We start from the raw sequence: 23,255 nt of genomic DNA on the forward strand, positions 1-23,255 counted from the left end.
TTAATTAGGATTTCAAAGAAGGAAAGAAAACATGTATCATCATCCAGAGTCAGGATCCAATGTAGTGGTGGTGATGGTCTGGCTGCAAGCAGTAATTTTGAAATCAGTTAGAAAGATTAAAAAAATAGCATTTGGCAATAAGAAAGCTCTCCTTTACACTAAACATGGAATTCAAATGTAATTTTGAGGCTTTGCTATTGCCATTTATAATTTTTTTAAATCTTCCTTCCATTGCTGAGTGATTGGACTGTGTCAGCAAAAATCAGTAGGTTATGTTCATCAATAATTATATCTTTCTTCTTGCAGACTGTTTTTTAATAGTCTCTTTTTTCCCCCTCTCCTGAATTTATTAATGAAGCAGTTAACGTTTTGGTTTGAGCCTGTTGGGAGGGACTTCTCTCGGATTCTGTAACCCTTTTATATCTTCATTTATTTATTAATATATATATTAATATATAATTAATTTATATATTTAATAAGCAAGGGAGGCATCATCTATCCGACAATCAGTGTTCCTTTATGTGCGGATCTCACAGCACTGAACCTTCATTTTCTATGAAATCAGTAAGTTGTTCAGGACTCCTATCATGTGAGATTTGTCAGATCCTGTTATTTCAGTGTTGCATTTGATTTTCAAGGAGTTGATTATAACGTCTTTTTGCACAGGCACCCCACCTAGCTACTGCCAAACCTTGTCCATGGATTGCTTTTTAGCTATCGTAGTGTCCTAAATGAGATCTAGGTGGTTTGTGTGATTCTTATCTTGATATCCACACTGGCTAATTAAAAGTCTGACCCCCCAAGTCCCGTTGAAGTCAGTGGAAGCTTGAGTTGTATCAGACCCTAAGAGTATGCCTATACTGCAAAAATGCCAGTGGCAGCAAGTTTCAGAGCCCACGTCAGTTTCAAAGTCTTAGTGGGAATGTCTACATGACTGTTTCTAGCCTCATCATGTGAGCCTGAGGCAGTTGACCTGGGCTCTGAGACTTGCTGCAGCATTTTTTGTTTTGTTTTGTTTTGTTTTTTCTGTGTAGATGTACCCTTTGAGTCCAGAAGCTAGATCCTCAGCTCCTCGGCTTCAAGCCAACTTTGTGATCCCCCAGACCCTGGGGAAGTGGGGTCTGATTCAGAGCAAATGAAAACAGCTGGAGCAGGGGCCAAGGTCCCAGGGGAAGAAAATGTAAAAGAAAAAGGAATTCAAGAAAGCTGCTGAAAAGGGCCTGGGGATTATAGCAGAACACTGATTGAATAAGAGCTAACTATGTGATGCATTTGCAAAAAAGGCTAATATTCCGGGGTTTATTAACAGGAGTGTCATATTTGAGACATGGGAGGAATTTTTCTTTCTCTACTTGGCCCTGGTGAGGCCTCAACTGGATTAGTGTGTCCAGTTTTTGGCACCACAATTTAAGAAAGATGTGGACAAATTAGAGAGAGTCCAGAGGAGACCAAAAAAAATGATCAAAGGTTTAGAAAACCTGACCTATGAGGAAAGGATAAAAAACTGAGTTTGTTTAGTCTTGAGAAGAGAAGATTGTGGGAGGACATGGTAACACTCTTCAAATACGTTGAGGGCTTTTTATAAAGAGGACAGTGATCAACTGTTCTCCTTGTCCACTGTAGCAAGGAAGATTTAGATATTAGGAAAATATTTCTCTCCTGCTGTCCACCCACTTCCATTTTCCTTCCCATCTCTTTACTCTCTCACCACCCTCCTCCCATAGCTATTCCATAGTAGCACCCCTTGTGGATACTCTGAACATGGAATAAGTATGTGCACATGTAGAATTATTGCAGAGTACCTGTTGAGTTTTAAATTCACACCCTAACTTAGTTCATCAGGGCTGGCTCCAGGCACCAGCTGAGCAAGTTCGTGCTTGGGGCGGGAGATTCTGTGGGGCGGCACTCCACCCAATCCTAGAGCGGCACAGCAGGTTTTTTGGGATTTTTTTGGTTCCCCGATCCGGCTGCCCTGTATATAATAATAATAGGATTTGATAAAAGTAAGATTATTTATAATTAGAAATAGTTTTTCAAGTGTGTATGTCATCCATGAGACCAACAATAATTGTAAAATGCGTTTTTCATGTAAAGTCAGCCTATATATTACTCAGACCAATATACTGTGTTTTTTTAAAGAGATATTTAGATTTTCAATCAAAAGCCCATTCTCCAAATGTCTGATAGCTTTCTAAGAAAAACCTGTTTCACTGGAAAGAAATGCATTCTGGTCTATTTGGAGGTGTCAATTTGCATTATGCATTATGCAAATCTATACCAGAGGTAGCATAGCTTTGACTACAACATACTTTGACAAAAATGTTGGCTGTATGATGTGACTAGTTGTTCTTTTGTGTAATTACATTTACTTCACTATGTTTACATCATGAATCAGACTGACCTAAAATATTTTAAATTAAATTACATTTTGTCTAAAGAAAACAGTAATTTTTTTCAGAGCATAGTTAGACAATCTGATGCATTTTAACTCAGACCAATATATTCCAATGCTCTTTTTACTCAATCAGTCTAACACAACTTTCTGACATCAGTGGATTTATTTCCATACTTGGGCCTCAGTTCTACAATTAACTCTGCTCTTGTGAAACAAATTACCGGTTTGGTATGTTAGGATCCAATTTTGATGTCTTTACATAGGCAAACCTCGTTCCTGCCTCCTATCAGCCATGGTCTTTCAAAGACTCTTGGAGACATTGGATGGAACTCAGTGGGCTTTGGATCAGGCCCTTGAGCCTCCACTGTGATGCACTGGTGTTGCTGCAAGCATTGCACCATAACTTAAATTAAAGAGCTTAGTGGTACACAGGATACATCACATGGGATGTTTGACTGAAAGGGGGTGTTCTTGCGTTATTCATACTGAGATGCAAATATTTATTCTCTTTTTGCTGTTTCTTCTTCTTGAGATTGGTTTTAATTCTGGTATTTGGCCATACTGTAAATATCCAAGTATTTATTTAATTAAGACACAAGCAGTTCTGTTTTCCATTGTCAGTCAAGGTTATAATAATAACTTTTCTTATCAGGCCTGTAAAGACTCTCATTTTCTTAATACCTCTGTAGGCTAATTTAAATTTGATAACTTTATTGTATGACATTTACCAAGGCTGTATCAGCTCCTGTAAGAAATGTAATTTGTGTGTCACAAACAAAAACTCCCTTGGTTTGTGTTTTTTTTTATTTATTTGTCTCCAGTTTGTTCCTATTAAAATATTGTCAATATTTTGTTAGTATGTATATCTATAGAAGTTAGTTTGCCTAGTATTGTTCTGTAGCTGGTAGAAAGTGCTGGTAACATAGCAAAAGAGTAATCAGTTCACATGAGCAGGAAAATCTTGTCATACTAGTAGGTCAAATTCTATTCTCTGATGTGCAGCTCCTGTTGAAATCAATGAGGGTTGTGTGGATAAACTGAAAGGGTAGAATTTGGCCTGTGACTATTTTTATATTAGAAATTGCTTTGTTACTACAATGATTTAACATACAGTAGCGGGTCAACATGAAGTTAATATTTATTCAGAAACATGGTGACTGGGCCTTTTGAGGAAAAATTATTTCTCTTTCCATAGATTCATAGACTTTAAGGTCAGAAGGGACCATTATGATCATCTAGTCTGACCTCCTGCACAATGCAGGCCACACAATCTCACTCATCCACTTCTATAAAAAACCCTAACCTATGTCTGAGTTATTGAAGTCCTCAAATTGTGATTTGAAGACCTCAAGCTGCAGAGAATCCTCCAGCAAGTGACCCATGCCCCACGCTGCAGAGGAAGGCAAAAAACCTCCAAGGCCTCTGCCAATCTGCCCTGGAGGAAATTCCTTCTCGACCCCAAATATGGCGATCAGTTTAAACCCTGATTGTGTGAGCAAGACTCACCAGCCAGCACCCAGGAAAGAATTCTCTGTAGTAACTCAGATCTCACCCCATCTAACATCCCATCACAGACCACTTTTTCTTTCCTCTCTTTTATGATTTCCATCTTAGGGGGTAGCAATTGCTTTCTTTCATATGCAATTTCTGAACAAAGAGACATGTTTTCCCTATACAGTGTTCTTACTCAAAGTTCAGCTCCCTTCTGTTGCTCTTGTCAGCTTCTTGTCCTCTCCCAGGCCTTCAGTTCACTCAGTTCATTATTTCCATGCCCACTCAGCCCCTCTGGCTACCCTGCCTTCTGACTGGGTTACTTACTGCTGCGGTGCTTGATGTTACCTCCTCCCCACCATGTCAGCTTCCTTTACTGCTGTCTAGTAGACAGGAAATCGGTCACCTATATCTACCCAGATAATACTCCTCTTCCCCGGGCTTATGGGTAGTGGGATTTTGTGTGTGTGTGTGTGTGTGTCCAGTTTGTAAGGTGATAGGATATGGCAACCTAGGATACAAGGAATCTGCACTTCTCCTAGGCCGCGTCTGCCTGCATTATTCCTGAGAAAAGTGCAGCAGAGCTTAGAGCTACCCTCCTCTGAGCCAAACCAATGGGCGAGGACAGGTAGCACCTATCACAGCCTGCCCTCCCTCAAGTGTAACCCTGGAGTGGCGGGGCGGGCAGCAGGTTAGCACCTTCTTGCACCAGAAAGAGTGGATCTGGACCTGTATGTTTTGATCTTTGCTTAGGAAAAGCAGAAATATTGTTGTATGTCATTAGGGTTGCCAACTGTGGTTGGCTGTATTACTGGAGGTTTCATCACATGATATAATCTTTAGTTAAAGATTAATCTTTAATCCTAGAGACTCCAGGACAAACCTGGAGGGTTGGCAACCCCAGTGCTGGAGGAAGCTGATTGATTTATGGTTTGTCAGAGTCATGGTTATATTTTTATGTTTTTGTGCTAGTTTCACTTCCATTTAAAGACATCTGACTTTTTATGTTAAATTTCATCACATTTTGGGTCATTTCAAAAAGTTCCATTTTAAAAAGTAAATCTCTTCAGCACTATTAGTAAGATCTTTATCCTTCTCGGTGTATCTCTGGGATGTCTGGTTCAAAAAGTAGGTCAGTTTAAACAAACCCTTTCCTACCATTCTGAGCACTTAAAATTAAATCAAATATTTTTAAAGCTTAAAGTTACAAATAGATGTAATTCATACTGACACAGTTCCCCGTCGTTTATCCTTCCTAACCCCAGCTAAAGTATTGTTGGCTTCTTGGGTGTCTGTTTAAAAATCTTATAATTTTTGGTCATTTATTATCCAAACCTAGCACATGCCAGATATTCTCTCATCATTGTTGTTTGAGGGTTAAATTGTGATCACGCTGAGCCAATAGGAGTTTTGCCATTGGCTTTAATGGGGTAGGATTTCACCCTGTGACTTCAGGCACAGTACTGAGCAAGGAGAGATGCATAAGGTGCACTCCACAATTCCTCTCCCTGGTTCCTCTTTGCTCTAATAGCGACAGTACATTAGCTCCCCCTGTCCCCACTTTAGCTATTCTAGCCAGTGAGTAGAGGGGTGGAGCCTGCCCTGAAGAGGGAGTAAAATGGCAAGTGGCTTCACTTGCTCCAACATGACCAGATCTAATGTTCAGATAGCCCATGGATGGGTACGTGCTCTCTTACCGCCTTGCATGGACATGCAGTCACTCACATTCTGGCCCTAGCTGTTTAGTCACACAAGTGTTTAAACAACGCTAGAAAATGGAATAATTATTCAGTTTTAAAATGTAATAGTAGTGTTTCATTTCTGTCTCCATGCTCTTAGGTGTTTAAAAACAAAAAGTAGTGGTGTTTAGCAGTTAAATCCAGCCAGGGACCAAATGAGAGACACTGGCCTTTAAAAATGTCAGGTGGTCATGCAAAAGGAGGGGCATAATCAAATAAAGCAGAGGAGGAAGCTTTCAGTGCTTGATGAATAATTTATTTGCCATGTCAACAATTTTCTGTCGCTTTAGATCTCTGCTATCAGTAATTTAGAGTAATAATGAGAGAGCAGTTCTGTGTGGGATGAAAGCAGATGTGGGTCTAGAATTAGTGGCATATCTCATACTAAACCCTATTTGAAAGGTATGGTTGTGATGCCTAGCTGACTAACTCTGTAGTGATTCAGTGTGCATGCTGAGCATTTGGATACCCGAGGATCAAGTCCAGCTTCTATTTAAATATCACTGTTAGCCTGCTAAGGCCCTGAGAAGCCCTTTACATACTGTGAGTAGTCCCATTAACTTCAGTTGAGTTAAGCATATGTATAAGTTGTTACAGGATAGGGCCTACCTGCCAACACTTCAAGTAGTTTAAATGGGCTTCTTAATATTTCACATTAGCAATATCATTCTGAAAGGTATAAGTCAAAGAGTTCTATTAACTTGGATGGTCCCTCTCAAGAAACCTTGGATTGACGATACCTTTGATACGATTAGAACGTGGAACATTTTCATAGGCAGCCACAGAAAAGAGAAAGTTTTTGTTCTTTGGAAGGTGAGCAGAGTAGTTCTTGGGAGATGGAAATCAAGATATTAGATTTAGGAGGTCAGACTGTGATCCCATGGGTGTAAATAAAAAAAAAGCCATTGAATTACAGATCTGGGTCTGTTCATAGATAATCAGGTTGTAATGATGGCAATGTGACAAAATTGTTTGACTTTAAAGTTGTCACCACAGGACTTCTGTCACAGCAGCTTTCTTGTAAATAAACAGGATGTTCTTCTGGAGTGCTTCCCACCTGCAAAGCTTGCTAGAAAGTGTAGCAGTTTGCTAATTCTTGTAACATTCTAATACTATAAAGAACTGCCAGAATTGCAAGCTAGGCACTGTGAGACTCTTCTCTGTCATTAGTCATTTTAAGCTCCAAAGCACTGAGTCAACTTCCATTGAGTTAATTGGATTTTGGATCAGGCATTTACTTTGCAAATTAAAGCATAAATAGATATTGTTGTTCTTGCAGGCCTCTGTTCAGGAAAACACTTAATTAAGCATATGCTTAATAAATGAAAGCACATGCTTAAGTGGATTACTAACTGGGGTGGATTTAAGCATGTGCTTAAGTGCATTCCTCAGTCAGGGAGGATTGAACAGATCCACTGAAAAGTAAATACTCTTCAGTTTCACCATTGAAATAAATAATGGTGGTTGTTTTAATACTGGCTTCAAGAACCCAGTTAAGATTTGTATCAAACCAGTTTATCAGATTTTTTTTCTTCTAGTTTTTAATGAAAGTAAATATTGAAAATAGCAAATATTGTAGTATCTTGGAACATTTTAAAAACACAAAAGGAGACTAAGCCCATATCTGGATGGAGTAGGATTTTCAGATAGTTCTGAATAAATACTATGCTTTCTAACGAACAAACAAGGAAAAGGCTACATTTTTTAAAGTTGTCATTTCAATAGTCATCATTTGTATGAATGTGTATTTATACACAAAGAGGACCAATTTGCCTATTTCCTGTAAAGATTTGTATGATAAACCTGTGAGTTAAATTTGAATTGTTATTTATACTGTGGCTTCAATTTTTTTTCTTGGTTTGAAAATTGTTATGGGAAAAACTGAGCAGCGAGGTTTATGGTACAGGTGAGCCCAAGCACCACCAGTGAGTTTTCTATGCTAATTGGGACATTTTAGCTGATTTTATTTATACTCTGAGGGGATGAGGGGGGAGGAAATAAAACTGTTAGAAGCTTGGAAAAATCCCTCAGGCAGATTAGTATGTTTTCAAAGGCATTTTCACCAAGCCACTGTAGCAAATTTAAGGAGAATTTAAGGTCACTGGAGAATTGAAAAGTGGAGAAAACACTTTTTTAAAGTCCTTCTCATTTCCAATCAACTCTTTCCTCTCTTCCTTTGAATACACTGTAGGGAACAATTCTGCAATGGGGGATAAACAAATAGACCTAATGGATCTTTTCCATATTCAGTTCTATTTCCTGATTCTCATACTCTGGTCTTATCTAAATTGCATGGGTTTTTTTGCATTTTTATTTTAAATCTTGAGCCTAAATATTGCACAGCTGGAGGGGGTGATATGACACAGTTGACTGTCTGGCATTACGGATAGGATTATAGAGAGTAGCTTTCAATAACTATTATTTCTGTTCACATAATAATTCTAAATGCTATTGATTTCCAAATTATGAAATAGCTTTTGTGCACTATGGTATTCTTCTCTCTTTGTAGTGGCATTCATTGTCCTTTGTGCAAGTGTAGATTTTACTAGGACTAGGCAAAACAAAATCTATAATGCATGTCTTCAGTAAATATTGATCCGCTGGCTCTGGAATGTCAACCTAAGAGAGATTTCTATTCCAAGTGTATATGTTGGCAACAGGGTGAATCAGGGCCCAAAAGGATTTTTGATTTTCTTACAGTACATAATCAATATTAAATATCTGGGGGAGGGGCAGAAGTGAACAATGCATACTAAAGATAGGAAGACCACTGTTGTTTACACTGATGAGAACATGTTATCTCCACGGCAAATCTCAAATCTCATGCAGTTTAGCAAGCTGTCCCCTCCTCCTGAAGTAACTGGAAATCACGACTTCTCTAGGAAACAGCAGACAGGATAAGAAAAGAGCTCTTGGACTAGAGTACAATGGAATACGGTTTCTAAACTGGGATAAAAGCAGACTTTCGGGGTGGCTAAACAGTATTGTACTTATTGACAGAATCTTTGCCTAAATCTTTCAAATTTATATTGAAATCCAGACAGGTGACCACCCTTACCTTCACAATTTCCTCTTAGATAGGATTTTTAAAATTAGCCATATTTGCACTTTATTTACATGTGCTTTGCAGTGGTTGCATATGTAAATTAAGGAATGGTGGCACTAGTGGCTAAGAAGCATCATCTGAAAACAAAATTACTCAATTTGTTCATGGAAGAACCACTATTATGCTGGCAAAGTTGTATGTAGTTGAAGTCACATAAAATATGTGCCTTTTGGCATGAGTAACTGAGTTCTAATTTTGAAAAATCCACACTTTGACTGTGTGACATCAAATTACTCCCTGTTCTTCTTGTACATGAAGTTAACCTGCATGTGGATTGTAAATTACTGAAATCTTAGTGATACTTCTAGGGATGAAGACAGACACTAACTCTCGGCCTGCCAAATTATGGAGAGGGCACCTGCACATGAATTTAACATTTGCTTTTCTCCACATAACTGTAAACCTCTCTTTAGTCTATATTATGGCTATATCCTTCCCCTTTAAAACAGCCTCACAGTAAGCCTATTGTTTTGAATTGATGGTACAGTATCTCTGACCTAAACGGAGACTCTACTGCTATAGAATCTAGTGTCATAAAGGGACTATTAAAACTCTGAAAGAACATGCCTCCGTAGCAAAGGAAGCTTCCTTGTAGTGCGCAGTTGCTGCAAAAGCAGTCCTGGGACCTTCCATCAAGTTGCTCTGAATATGTCTGGAGTAGGGTGTGGTGGACAAAGCACTGCTAAAGTGTTGTCTCAACAGCTCCAGGAGCCACAGCAGTACTTCAGCATCCGGGTCCAGGACCGCTGAAGTGCTGCTGTGGCTTACTCAATTCAAAATAGTTCTGAAGCTGATTTGCAAATATGTGACCCTAAACTATCACATCCCTGCTTATCAGCAGTTGGTGATAATCTTGAGACTAATGGCTAGAGACCTACAAAGAGGATTTATGCACTACTACTACCGATAGTTCTTTAGCTGAACTAATAGTAGATTTCCTTTTTTTGGATTCAGATCCCAATAGGGTATGTTCCTCATACAAACTGTGAAAGCAATTTTAAATGAAAGCGAATTATTTAAAACTGCTATGTAGAACACTAGTGTGCAGCAAGAGGACTCTCAAAATGCTTCGTTGAGAGCTAGAAAGGAGCTTGGCTAGGAACTGTGCATAATGCTGCACCAGAATATGACTTTCTTACAGCTTGCACAATTTTCAATATTTTGCATCACAGACCTATTCAGTGGGGTTTGCATAATTTGATACACTATAAATACTTTTAACATTGCTTCAGCATTCCCATAGTAATACTGCATTTCCTGTGACTTGTCTAAGGCATCTATTCTGCAATATTTTAAAAAGTATGTACTTGCATGTTTTATGGATTACTTGACCGGGTCTCATCACGGGGGATGTAAAATGGGTGTGTTGATTTGTTTTAAAAAAACATGACTGTTTGTCATTTCAGTGTGTATATTAATATGTTGTTGATCCAGTTGTAAATCTCAGCTCAGCTACTATGCACTGTTTCAGTTCATGTTAAATTGGCAATCCGACTTCACTGAGGTGCAAAATTGGCTTGCTTGTCATAAACTGGTAAAACATGGAGGGAAAAAACAATCTAGTACCTGATTTTTTTTGGCTCAAGTCAAGGATTATGTAGGTTCAGAGGAAGTTTCAAAATGTTGTAGATGAACAGCTGTTAGTGTGCAAACCTTGTTAAATATTGAAGAGTTTTTTTGATTGACTGTCATTTGAACACATTGTAGTGTAATAGCAAACAACAATAGCCAGCAGTTTTACCCTTACTTTATGGACACGGGGAATGATCTGTGAGTTGATTTTGTGAGGGATTTATTACTCTATTTTGGTGGTGTGATGTATTTTCTCATATAAGATGACCAACACAACCTTGCTGTCGAAACCTGCCATAAGATTTAATGATAAATCTATCCAATCTATGTTGAACTATGCTAACAGCATACTTCATTGTGTTTTCTATGGTCAGTTGCATGTGCTTCCACTTGGAAACAGAAGGGCACAGCATTAATTACAATATTTATGCATGTTTGCAAGGAAGTTTGCCTAGTTATCCTACCTTCATGCCAAGTCAAATGGATTGAATTTCTGCACTAAGAATTTTTAAAAGGGTTGTGTTTGAAAATTCTTGAGATTTAGAAGAGCCAGCTTGAAATCATTTGTCCATTGCAATCAGTCCCCTGAAGAAAAAAAATTTGTAAAAGAACATTCAGAATGTTTTGACTTTTTAATATCAAGGGAAGAACTTTAAATTGTTTGACTACAATAAAGATTTCAAAAGTCAATAGTATGCTGCAGTTGGTATTACTGCTTGAAATATAGGAGTTCCATCTTCACTAAAGAAATATCCGCTGGCCAAAATATTGGCTGACTGCCAAAATGGTTAGTCCTGATAAGGAAAATAAACCTATTTTGAAGTGAATAGATTATTAGATGATCTTATTTCAAGAACAGTCCACTTTAATTCATCTATTTAGTATTCAATAGATGCTAATATTAATAGACACTCCTTTCATATTCACATTATTACTCTAGGAAGAAACAAATGAGAATAAAACTTTGAGAAGATGTGCTAGAAATAGCCAATTGGTTTTTATAACAATTTTCTCTTGCACCCAGCATCTCATTTGAGATGCCTCATCTTGTCATAACCAGAATATATTTTGCTCTGAGAAATGAAATCATAAATATATCATTCCTTGGGTCTCTATTTTTTTTCCAGATCATATCCCAGCATAGTCTTTTTGATTATTTATTATTGGTGTAACTCCAGCAATCAGTGCCAGGTGCTTTACAAGCAGTTAAGAAGATTGCTGCTCTGAACAGTTTATTATATGAATGGCCGTATCCTGCTCACCTTGATATCAGTAGCAGAACTTCCATTGGCTTCGTTGATGACGGATAGGCCCCTCAGTAAATTAGCTCCAGTTTAACCTGAAAAAGACAAGCTTATTTGTTATGTAAATCATTTAGAGGACCAGGCAGACACAGTATCTGTGTGACCTGTGTTATCATTAGCGTGTGGCATGTTGTCCCTTTTATGGACAATCTCCCGTTGCTGCCAGCTAATAGAGTTACTTATTTGAGTGGTAGAGGTTTGTGCAGGGAGTCATGACGAAGTCATTACACCCTCACATGCTCATCTGCCTTTAACAGGGAAAGTACAGAATTCACACTAGCATAGTGTTTGCCATCACCCCCTTTAGGGGCTGCTTTATTAACAGCAGGAGGCTGATATCCTCTAATGGAATTGGTCTGTTAGAGCAAGTGGTCGCAATCTGCTTTGTGATGCTAAAAGCCATGGGTTTGAAGCCGATAACAGGGAGGGAGTTATTATATCTCTGCCATCAGGTCAAACTATTTGTTCAACTTTCAGAAAAGAAATTTGCAGTCTTGTGGTATGGCGAGCCAAGAGGTTGTTACCACTCTTCTCTCACAGGATTTACAACAGTCATCCACATTTTTCTCACCTTCAGACTAGATTACAGCAATGTACTTTACTTTGGGGTGTCCTTGAAGTTCATTTTGAAGCGCCAGCTGATGCAGAATCCAGGTGCCTGCCTCTTAAGTGGGGGCCACTGCTGAGAATGCATAATGCCTGTGCTCAAGTCTGCACTAAATTCCATGGTGTTAATGATGATCTTTGAGATCCGGAGCAGACTGAAACTTGGCTCTCTTGCACTGTAGCCTCTCATAGCCGTTACACTCGAGTGGGAGGCTGTTGCTGCTGGTTTCTGGGATTGACCACACCAGAGCCAGTAGCAGAGTTTCTTCCTCAGTTGAAGAGACCCTGGGATCAGAGCAAAATACAAAAATGGAGATGATCAAAACTGTCTAAGGGATTTGCACATGCTATTCCCATTAAAATTAATGTGAATAGGGCATTCGGATCCTTTGGGATTTGTAAAAAGAAAATATTCTTATTGGATAAGATTCACAGCTGGCAGAGCCAAGACTGCAGGTTCCTGGAAGCAGAAAGTCTTCTTAGAATGTGATGCAGTATAGCAACCCCTACCTAGCTGGTGATTACACCCAAAGAGTGGATGGGTCTGCTCAGAGCAGGGATGGGGTGCCTGTTTCATTGGCAATAAGTGATGTGGCAGGCAGGTGGCATTGCAAGAATGAGATCTTTATTAAGCATGCTATCTGAGACTAGTGTTTCATGCTCCAACTCTACTGTCGGAGGGGTAGCATCCAGGATGTAGCCTGCATTCCTGAGTGCCTGCTGCCACACTGCACTAGGTTCTTCCTGAAACCTGACCTTATTCCTTTGTTCAGTTTGACTCATCCTTCTCACTGTGTCAGCCAGCCAGGCAGCAGAGTCAGTTTCCTAGCAACACACTGGGTGCAGCTGATTCTGGCAGGGGCTGCCTGATTGACTGCGCTTCCTGATTGATGGAGGGGCAAAGCTAAGCTATTATTTGACTCATCAGTATCCAGAGCTTGCTGGCTGATCAATGTGTTCCAAGTCTGCTGATGTGCTTGGTCCTGTTTCCTGTGCATACTCTTGTGCCCGCTTCAGTTCCTGCCCTTCAGCTTTCCTTGACACCCCCTGGCTCTGCTTCCCCCACCACTTCTCTGGCTCACTCATTGGCTCTGGCTTTTGGCTTCTGATCCCTGGTTCTCACTTTTGCCTTTGCTCTCCACTGTGCCCATAGCCCTGACTCTGGCCCATCTCAGTTCCACTTTAACCTCCAGGCCAGGCCACTATCCTGGCTCTGACCATTAGGTGTGACTGTCCACATTTGGATCATGATCCTGACAGTTTGTGCAGCCCAAGAGACAAAGACCGATGATCAGGTTTGACCTCCATTACTCTGAGGGAATTAATGGACACCTTGCAGATGCTGGAGACTCATATCATGGCTCTGCAGGTGCCAGTGGTACTGCCCAGGTCCCTAGGAAACCAAAGATTCTGCCGCTGGTCCAATTTCCCAGTGACTATGGGAAATTTTGCAGCTTCCTGAATCAGTGTTGGCTCCTGTTCATGCTACAACTCCTATAATTTCCCATTGACTAGACTCTAGTGGAGCTCATTATCAGACTATTAACTTGTCTAGCCACTGCATCAGAGTTATGATTGCCCCACTGACCTGCAGCCCAGAGCTAGCTGACAGTCCCTTCAGTCATATTTACTACTTCTCAGAACTAGAACTCCAAACGCTCCAGGAATACCTCAGTGAAAATTTAGAGGAGGAGTTTGTTCATCCTTCTACCAAGGGGGCCCCGATCTTTTTTTGTGGCAAAAAAAGATGGCTCCTAGTGCCCTGTGTTGACTACTAGGTTCTAAAGAGAGTGACAGTTTGAAATAGATACCTGTTGTCACTTATTAATGAACTTTTTGAAAGACTTGGCTTGTCCAGAGTTTTTTCTAAACTGGGCTTTCATGGAGGCTACAGTCTGACTTGTATCAGGGAATGCAACAAGTGGAAGACTTCGCAGTTGTGTGCTTGATATGGGCATTTTGAGTAATTAGTTATGCCATTTGGGCTACGTAATGCTCTGGCTACATTTTCAGCATTTCATGAATCACATTTTCAAGGACATGCTGGACTGATTTGTTATTTATTTAGATTGTAGTCTTGTCTTCTCCATAAACCAGAAGCTACATGATCAATCCGTTCACCTTGTCCTTGATAGACTTCACCAGAATTGCCTTTCTGCCAAATCAGAGGAATGCCAATTCTACAAGGACTCTATCGAGTTCCTTAGTTATATCATATCTCTCCTGAGGGCCAAACAGTGACCCACAGAAAGTGGGTGGAACATTCCAAAAGTTGTAAAGGAGGTTCAGTGGTTTCTTGGATTTGCCAATTTTTATTAGTGCTTCAGTAAAGGATTCTCCGGGCTAACAGCACTGATAACTGCACTCCTTCAAAAATGGGTTTGTTTTGTCTGGTGAAGGTACATTTGCCTTTGATCAGCTTAAGAAAATGTTCACGTTAGCTACCCGTGGTCTTGTGTATCCAGACCCTGCCAGACCTTTTACCATGGAAGCAGATGCCTTGAACTTTGCTGTTGTGACTATATTTTTGCAAAATGCAGATCTTTGTAACCAACTCCATCCTTGTGCATACTGTTCATGTAAGCTCTAATTCCTGCTGAAAAAATATGGCATCTGAGACAAGGAGCTGCTTGCAATTAAAACAGCATTCAAAGAATGGAGACATCTTTTGTAGGAGGCTCAGTTCCCAGTCCAGGTCCTCACCAATCACAAGAACTTAGAATATCTTTGAACAGTCCATAATTTTAATCAATGACAGATCTGTTGGTCTCATTTCTTTGCCATTTTATCGTTACCTACCACCTTGAATCCATTTGAGATTGAGGAGCATTCCAATGCCAGCTACCTGAATCCCTGAAAGTCCACTTGTTTTTTCAGTTGTTCCTCTTGAAGCCCTACACAGAACATCCCTTCCCTGGCCACTCTGCTCCACCACCCACTTCCTGTGGAGGTTCAGGGCCAGGAAGAATGTGAAATCAGAGAAATCCTGGATTCTAAGTGAATCCAAGGTTGACTTTACCACCTGGTGGACTGGAAGAAAGGTTTTGGGAACCAGATGGGAATATTCATGCTCCAGGCCTTGTACCCACTTTTCACCAGAAAAACCCAGGAAAACTAAGGCCTAAGCCCCTAAAAAGTTCCCTCAGGGTGGGGGAGGGGGTACCATCAGGGAGCCAGCTGCAGCAGTGTCAGTCTCCTAGCAACACAGTGGGCACAGCTGATCCTGGAAGGGGCGGTGTGATTAATTGGTGAAGGGGCAGAGCTAAGCTACTACTTAACCCAGGAGCAGCTAGAGCTTGTTGTCCACTCAATGCATTGCATGCCTGCAGCTGCACTTGGTCCTGCTTCCTGTGCCTGCTCCTATCCAGTCTGCTCTTGTGCCTACTTCAATTCCTGCCCTTCTCCATCCTTGACACCCCAGGCTCTGAGTTCTGGTGCTGCTTCCTGACAGCTCCAGCTCACGTATTGGCTCTGGCTTGGTCCCTGGCCCTGACTTCCAGCTTTGCTTCCTGACCATCTTCCGCTCACTCATTGGCTCTGATTTTCAGCTTCTGATCCCTGGTTCCCAACCTTGATTCTACTCTTGACCATGTCCCCGGATGTCCCATGGTCCTGATTCTTGACTCCAGCTTGGCTTAGCTCTGCTCTGATCTCCAGGCCTGGCCACCTCCATGGCTCCAATGATTAGGCACGACCATCGATGTCCCAATCATAATCCTGATGCCTGGTAATCATTCAGAGAATCTCCTGAGTAGACTTCGCTGGAGATTTCTGTATGGATCCTCAGTGGGAAAAAAAGCTGCCCTTCTGTGGTGGAGGTTGTCTGTACTACTCCCTGCTTTTCCCCTGGGATGAATCCTTAGTTGGATAATCACTGTATCTTCTAGGTTGCCTCAAAGCCATTTAATTTTTGCTTTTTCTCCAGTAGTTTTTATACCTCCAAAATCCAAGACTTTAAATGTTACCCATTGCTAGTAGGTTTGTGTAATTTGGCTATTCAAATACTTTGCTGCTGTGGCAATATGTGCTCAAAACAAAAATGAATAAAAATGTTTCTTTGTGCTGTTAGTATTGTCATTATGATATTGTCCCCTCTTTTCCACCAAGGGCATACACCGCCATTCCTAGACCTGCACAGTTTTGGGAAACATTTAATGTAGAAGTGGAATGCTATATTAGGTCTATATTGTGGTTGGCATTGTAGTGCCTGATCTAACTTCCATTCACCTCCGCGGAATTGGACTGGGCCTTTAAGCAGTTCCATTGTTGCTTTTCCTGGTGCTGTTAAAAGGCTCTTGAAAGGATATCAAACTGATAGGAGGTTGGATGAAATCAGTGCCTTTCTGGATGCAATGTAATATGACTCGTCTTTGTTCATATTATAGTTCAAAGGCCAGAATCTAAACTTAGTTTCACTGGTGGAAAATCCAGTGCAGTCGCCTTTATCGATAACAGATTTATACTAGTGTAACTGAGAACAGAATTTGGCCCCATATCTCCAAATATGCTTTATAATTTCCATGCATTGGGCATTTTATGGTGCCAGCAGGTAATGTCCAAAATTCACCAGAATCCCACATGCTGTTCTGGTTTATTGTACAATACTATATAGTGACAATATAAAATGAAGTGTAATCTGTATGGTGTCTTCAGAAATGTAAATTTTAGTGTGAACAACAGAGTGTCTCTCTCTATATGTATGTATACTTCCGCCCTCGCAATATTAAGACGAAAGTTTAATACAGTCTAAATACATGGTTAGCCCATTTTCACTGGCTAAGATCATTTCAAAACAGGGCTTCATGGTGATTAAAGGATTAGATTGCTCCTGCCCTTATTTTCCTGTTTAGGGAAGTAGCCACCCCTTCCTTCCCCCTCTCTCCTCTGCCCCAACCCTCCTCCTGCTCATATTGCAATTCCAGGTGCAATGGGGCAAACTGGGACTACTCCCTGCCAGGATCAACTGGATGGGGAGGGAATGGATAGAAGTAGGAAGTAGGAGGAACCCTGGATGCATCTCCTCTTATTCACAAGCAGCAACTGATGGGGCACAAAAGTGGGGTGGGGGGTAGGACAGAAGTAAGTTGGTCCATGAAAACAAATGACAGGGCAAGTGAGGGCCTGGGGATGAACTGTGACTCTGAGTCATAATACATTCTTTGCTCTTGGGGCCATGCAGCTATTTTACAATCTAGCCCATATTGATTGGAGACTTGCTATTCATGAGGGGCAAAATCCTCCATCCACACAAAACTCAAATACCTGGATTCTCTGCAGGTAAAGTACAGAAGGTGGGGGAGGGGGTTAAATCCAAAACTCCCAACCTGGGACCAGTGTGCAACTGTTTCTCTTGTCCCCACTCCACAACTTCTATCCCAGCCTATTGGCTGGAATATTGGCTGCATCCCTCTGTGTGCGCGATATGTGGGACTAATGGATTCATATAAATACTGATCAGACCCGCCCACACTGTAGCCTTCCATGCTAATCTGTGCAGGGCTGCCATGGAGACACTATCTGTGGCACATGGAGGAGAATGCAGGCACGCTTATACAGCTGCTTCACCCCAGTTCTTTCCCCATACAGAGATTAAATAGTAAAAAGGGCTTTGGGCTGGCCCTCTGCACTGCAGGTGGATGTCACCCAAGTAGAGCCAAAACGTATGTACTAATAGCTCTATACATAAGAGATTAATACCAACACCCATTTTAAGAACTCCAGAGCTATCTTTTCTGCAAAACAGCACTGTTGGTTTCGGCAGTGCCCATTAGTGAATCACATCAGCTTAAGCTTACAAATGACAGGGCCTTTGTGCCCCTTCAGTTGATGTGTGATTCTCAGTCTGGTATACAGTCATCTTACAGTGACGTCACAGCAAATGCACATTCTAACAAGTACTGAATGTATAGTTTTATTTTAGTTTTTATTAAGATATCTTAAAATCTGCTTGGGGTCGTAAGCAACCCTCTTGTAGGCGTATGCAAACTGCACATCCGTGCATATGGCAATACATTTTGAATAGTGACTTATAGCCTTTTTATTTCAAATGGAATCAGTGTTTCTTTCAGGACGTATCATTTCCCCTTCTTTTACAGAGTAATTCAGCCTTTCACTTATTCAAGCTGCAGCACCATAAATAAATAAACAAACAAGGCAGTTAGCAGCTGACAATGGAAAAAGGAGATATTTAAAACCTAAGAGAGATTCTGAAATAAATATATTGCAATGGAACTGGCATATGCTGTCTGTGGCCAGTTACTTTGATGTCAGTTTCTTGAGGATGTACATGAAATTGCAGGGACTGTGTTTTACCTTTCAGATTAGAACATGTAAATATAAACTTTTGAGGATAGCAGGTACAGGTGTGTGCATGAAATATACTCTAAAATTAGAACACTTTGCAACCAGAAAATATCATGGTTGCAAAATTGATAGGTAAATAAAAGCATCACAACTGTATATTTGACATTTTGTCAAAGTGCTATACTAAGGAACCACTAAGTCATGTGCTAAAAATATTTCCATCTGTTTGCTTTTTTGGTTACATTATTTGCATTATGAAAAATACAATTCTACAATATATCAGCTCATGGTCTTGGTGCTAAAGGGAAAATTATTATATTTTTATGACTGAGATTTAGCCTTTTCTTTTGTTGATGTTTTGAAGGTTACTGTTGAGCTTTTGTTGTCAGGACTAAAGCAGAGTACATAATTTGAGACATATATAGTCAATGAATTTAGGGGTTTTTTTCTGTTCATGGAAGATTTTCAAGCAGAACCCAGTTTCTTCAAATGTATTCTTTATTGGAATTTATTTGAGGAATATCTTTTTTAAAACTTTACCCTAAAAAGTGATCACTGATACCAAAAGTTTGAGCTGTATTGTTTGTGTGATTGGTGAGATCAGTCACATGGCACTGTTTGTGTCTCTTTCTTAGATAGTTTGTTCCAGTGGTTAATCACCTTCTCTGTTTAAACAAAAAAAAATTGTGCCTGATTTCTAATTTGAATTTGTCTAGCTTTAACTTCCAGCCATTGACTCTTTTTCTATCTTTCTCTGCTAGAATAAACAGTCCTTAAGTATCTGGTATTTTCTGTCTGTGATGGTACTTCTACATGGTAACCTCTGACTTCTAATAGGAACTGTGCTCCATTGTATATATTTTTTATTTCAAGATTTCTTTTCTAGATTTGAAAATTGTGTTTCCTTTTCATTCAGAAAGTCCCTAACATCTAGAAATAATGATACCTTTTTAGGGGTTGTATGTATTTGTCATAGCTAGAAATATAGATTCAATTTTAGATGGAACAATGTCTCCCCTAACTTAGATTGCTCTGAACTTGCTGTTTTATTTAGAGCCACCCCTAAATGTTCAAACTTGTCCAGCACTGATAGCAGATCTTTTCAGCACATTGTGTTTTTCTTTCATTAATGATTATGGGTCATATTATGAAATCTTTTAAGTTCTTCTTTATTGTCCTTTCCCACATTTTGGAAGAATTTGTTGGTTCAGTACTCTTCATACCAATAAGACCAGTTTATTCATCAGTTCAACTACAGTGTGACTCTGGAGAATCAGTTATTGCTGGCAGATATGCAAAAATGTTTCCCTCATTCCAGGAACATCATTTGGCTGTGTATCATTAATTCCTCCAAGCCACATAAAGCAGGTTTGCTATGGTAGGTAATCTGTTGACCAAGGGATAGATTCACAAAGGGACTTACTGACTTTTAGGCATCCAGGAAAGCATGGGATTCACAAAGGCTGTGGTAGGCATCTGGGCTCCTTCTAGAATGAATGGGGAGAGAGAGGCACCTAAGAATGAAATTTGCTGACGCCAGCATGCTGAGCAGGGAGCTGCCGAGGAGAGAGGTGTGCACTAAGCCTCACCACTCTCAGGGAGTTAGGAGCTTTTCCTTGGGAGGAAAAGGACGAGCCACCATACACCTTTAGCTTTTAGTCCAGTGGTTAGAGCACTCACTTGTGATGTGGTAGACCCAGATTCAGTCTTTCTCTTCTGCTTGATGAGAAGAAAGGATTGGACCAGGGATCTCCCACCTCTCAGGTGTGATGAGGGAGTGATAGGAGCAGGGGATCTGACTTTTCCACCCCCTGGTGAGGGACCTACCCACCAGCCTACAGAGGCATTCTTACTCTCTCTCTGGCTCAGTGGCTGTTTATTTATCCAAAGTGCTACAGCTTCAACAGAAGAGATTGAGGGACCCCCCCGCCCACACACACACATCAGACTATCCTATAGCTCAGTGGTTAAGGCCCTTGCCTGAGAGGTAGGAATTGCTAGTTCAATTCCTCTTCCCTGGCAGAGAGGGAGATTGAAGCTAGGTTTCCCACATCCCCAGTGAATGGTCTAACGACTGAGCTAAAAGTTATATAGTCATCACCACCATAACTACAGGCCCCAGTCGAGTAGGGGAGCTCTGAGTTCACATACAGGATCAGGCCTTTCAGGGAAACACCTATTTTCCTTGCTTTGAGTATTACCCTGAGGGCTAGACTTCCAGATGCCTAGAGTGACTACGCATGCCCAGAAGCAGAAATATAGGTGTCCAGGGAACTTTTGCAGCAGAAATTTAGGCACTGGGTGTGTTTAGGCACCTATAGGCTTAGGTGGCAGCTGAGTGGGAATTCGGTGAATGTGTCATGCCTACATGTTGGATATAGGCACCTCAAGTAGCAGTTGGGTGCCGAAGTCCCTATATGAATCTGGCCCCAAATTATCATGCAGAAAACCACAGTAAACCTGCTGATGTGACATTAGCAACAGCTCTCAGTTTTTATGTGATTGCTATTTAAATGTATTAAATAGCTAAGATTGGTACAGTGCCTTGAGGATGGAACATTGAAATGGCAGGCTGTTTTCAAGGTATTGTTATCACTTCACCAAATATAACTCTCCTGAATTCCTGATATACTTGTTTGTTTTGGAAAGAAACATACGTGTGTTTGTTTAGTCAAATGGATAGGAGTTATCGAGAGTGCTGCCATCTTTGGTGAGGTCTGCTGTCCATTAGTGGTGATGGTAAATAGCCACATGACTTTGGAATTCTAGCCTGTTTGCTCTTAGACCTGTTTAGTTCCACTTCTAAGTCACATTTTAATGTCTTATCTTTTATGTTAGTTGGACATTAGTTGAAGGAAAGGAATGCTAGTGTAATATCTATAGTGGGTTTTGATGGGTTTTTTTAATCACAGTACAGAGATGAAATTACTTGTAATCATTTGGTAGAGGGACATGTACTTGTCTTTCACTTGGTGTAATAATTTCAATGTTAGATCTTTTCAGTATTTCAATATATATATTGATTAAAACAAAAAACTGGGGTGAACATCTATATTTCTGTTTTCAACAAAATAAAAATGTCTAATTGAGTATAAAGTAGTGAATAACTTTCTGCTGCCAAGATGAAATGCATGCTGTGAAAGGGTATATGGAATACATAAAGAGAAGCTTCCACCCACTTGGCCTTTTAATAGCAGTTATTCTAAAGCTGCACAGTTTTTTGCTTCATAACACAATTTGAGCCTGAAAATACTGCATGGAGAGTGCAGTCACTGCCTTTCGAAAATCAGCATTTGCCAGTGATTACCACACAGTGGCATCTAGGAGAGTACAGTATGTCAGTATTCTTGGGTCACAATGTGTCAACTTGCAAAATAGGGGCCAGATTCCCTGGTAAACTCCAGCTGCTTCGAGCTGCACCAGTGAAGGGTGACCAGATGTCCCGATTTTATAGGGACAGTCCCGATATTTGGGTCCTTTTGTAATATAGGCTCATATTACCCCTACCCCCATCCCGATTTTTCACATTTGCTGTCTGGTCACCCTATACCAGTGATACAAAGCAGGTAAACCAAGTTTACCAAAAGCTGGATTTAGAGCTGTTTTACATCACCAAAGCTGTAAGAACATACCAGTGAATCTGAGCCCAGAGTTAAAAATATGAATGTCGCTGTCATAGGGAGCTTGGAGGGCAAGGGGGCCTAGTGGTTAGTGCACCTGACTTCTGGCCCCTTGCCCCTCTGTCAGAGTGGTAGCAATATCTGTTGCTCACCTTAGGTCAGTAATCTTCAGCTTTCTACCAGCATCTGGGCTTCAGCCCTTAAAGGGATGTGGTATGGGGAGCTGGGCCGTCCCTCTCCACTGGGTCCAAATCCAAGGCCTGTGGAAAGCAACTCTGGTGAGGTCCTCCCTGCAGTAAGTCCAAGTTCACTTCCCTGGGCTACTTCATACCAGACGGCCCTTCAGTTTGGGGTTTGGCCCCTATAGTGCAGTCCATCTCTCAACAACAAAAAAAGTCCAGGGGCCCTACAGGTTCTCAGAAGGGGTGGTGGTTGGAGAAGGCACTGTCTAGGGGGCCTTACCTGCTGTGTGGTCCCCTCTCAGGCTCAACTTTCTGTCTAGCTTCCTGGAGAAGCATTCCTCTCTCCTGCAGCCTGTCTATAACCCCTTTCCTGGGCCTCTGAGTTCCCGTTTAACTGGTTCTTCCAGATGGAGCATGCTCAGCAGGCCTGGAGAGGTAGGGCTACTTGGTCCCAGTATTGTCTTTTTAACACCTTCGGGCCCTATGTGGGGTTTGTATACGCCATCACACACCCTCCCCCTTAGCCATCAAGTTGTGATGTCACAGGGCTGATCCATGTCTCCTCTGGCTCATAGAAGAAATTGCCATTTTTGTTTTCCCTGCCTGTGCAGTGGGATATGTGGCAGCTATATGGCTGCAGTGAGAGATACCACTGTACGATGCATGGATTGTGGTCTTTCATGGAGTTCAGGAGAGATGCATGGTCTGCTACTAGGTGGAAGGACTGCCCCCATAAGTAATATCACAGGACAGAAACAGCCGATTTTCTGTGACTGAGCCAGACCCTCTTTCTCAGTGATTGAGCATGCCACCTCTCAGGGGAACATCTTTCTACTGAGAAAGAGGATGGGATGCTCTTCTACACTGAATTCTTGAGACAGCAGTGCCCTGAGCATTTGCACAATAAACGGTTTTGTGAACTTTGGGTGGAATAGCA

General features: G+C 40.9%; 1 protein-coding gene across 2 annotated transcripts in view; it reads left to right on the forward strand.

The window, feature by feature from the left end:
• The window catches only part of GABRA2 (gamma-aminobutyric acid type A receptor subunit alpha2), a 333,249-nt gene that overhangs the window by 31,452 nt on the left and 278,542 nt on the right, over nt 1-23,255 (forward strand). The window lies entirely within an intron of this gene.

Source organism: Gopherus flavomarginatus, chromosome 3 (assembly GCF_025201925.1).
Source record: "Gopherus flavomarginatus isolate rGopFla2 chromosome 3, rGopFla2.mat.asm, whole genome shotgun sequence".
Classification (NCBI taxonomy): Eukaryota; Metazoa; Chordata; order Testudines; family Testudinidae; genus Gopherus; species Gopherus flavomarginatus.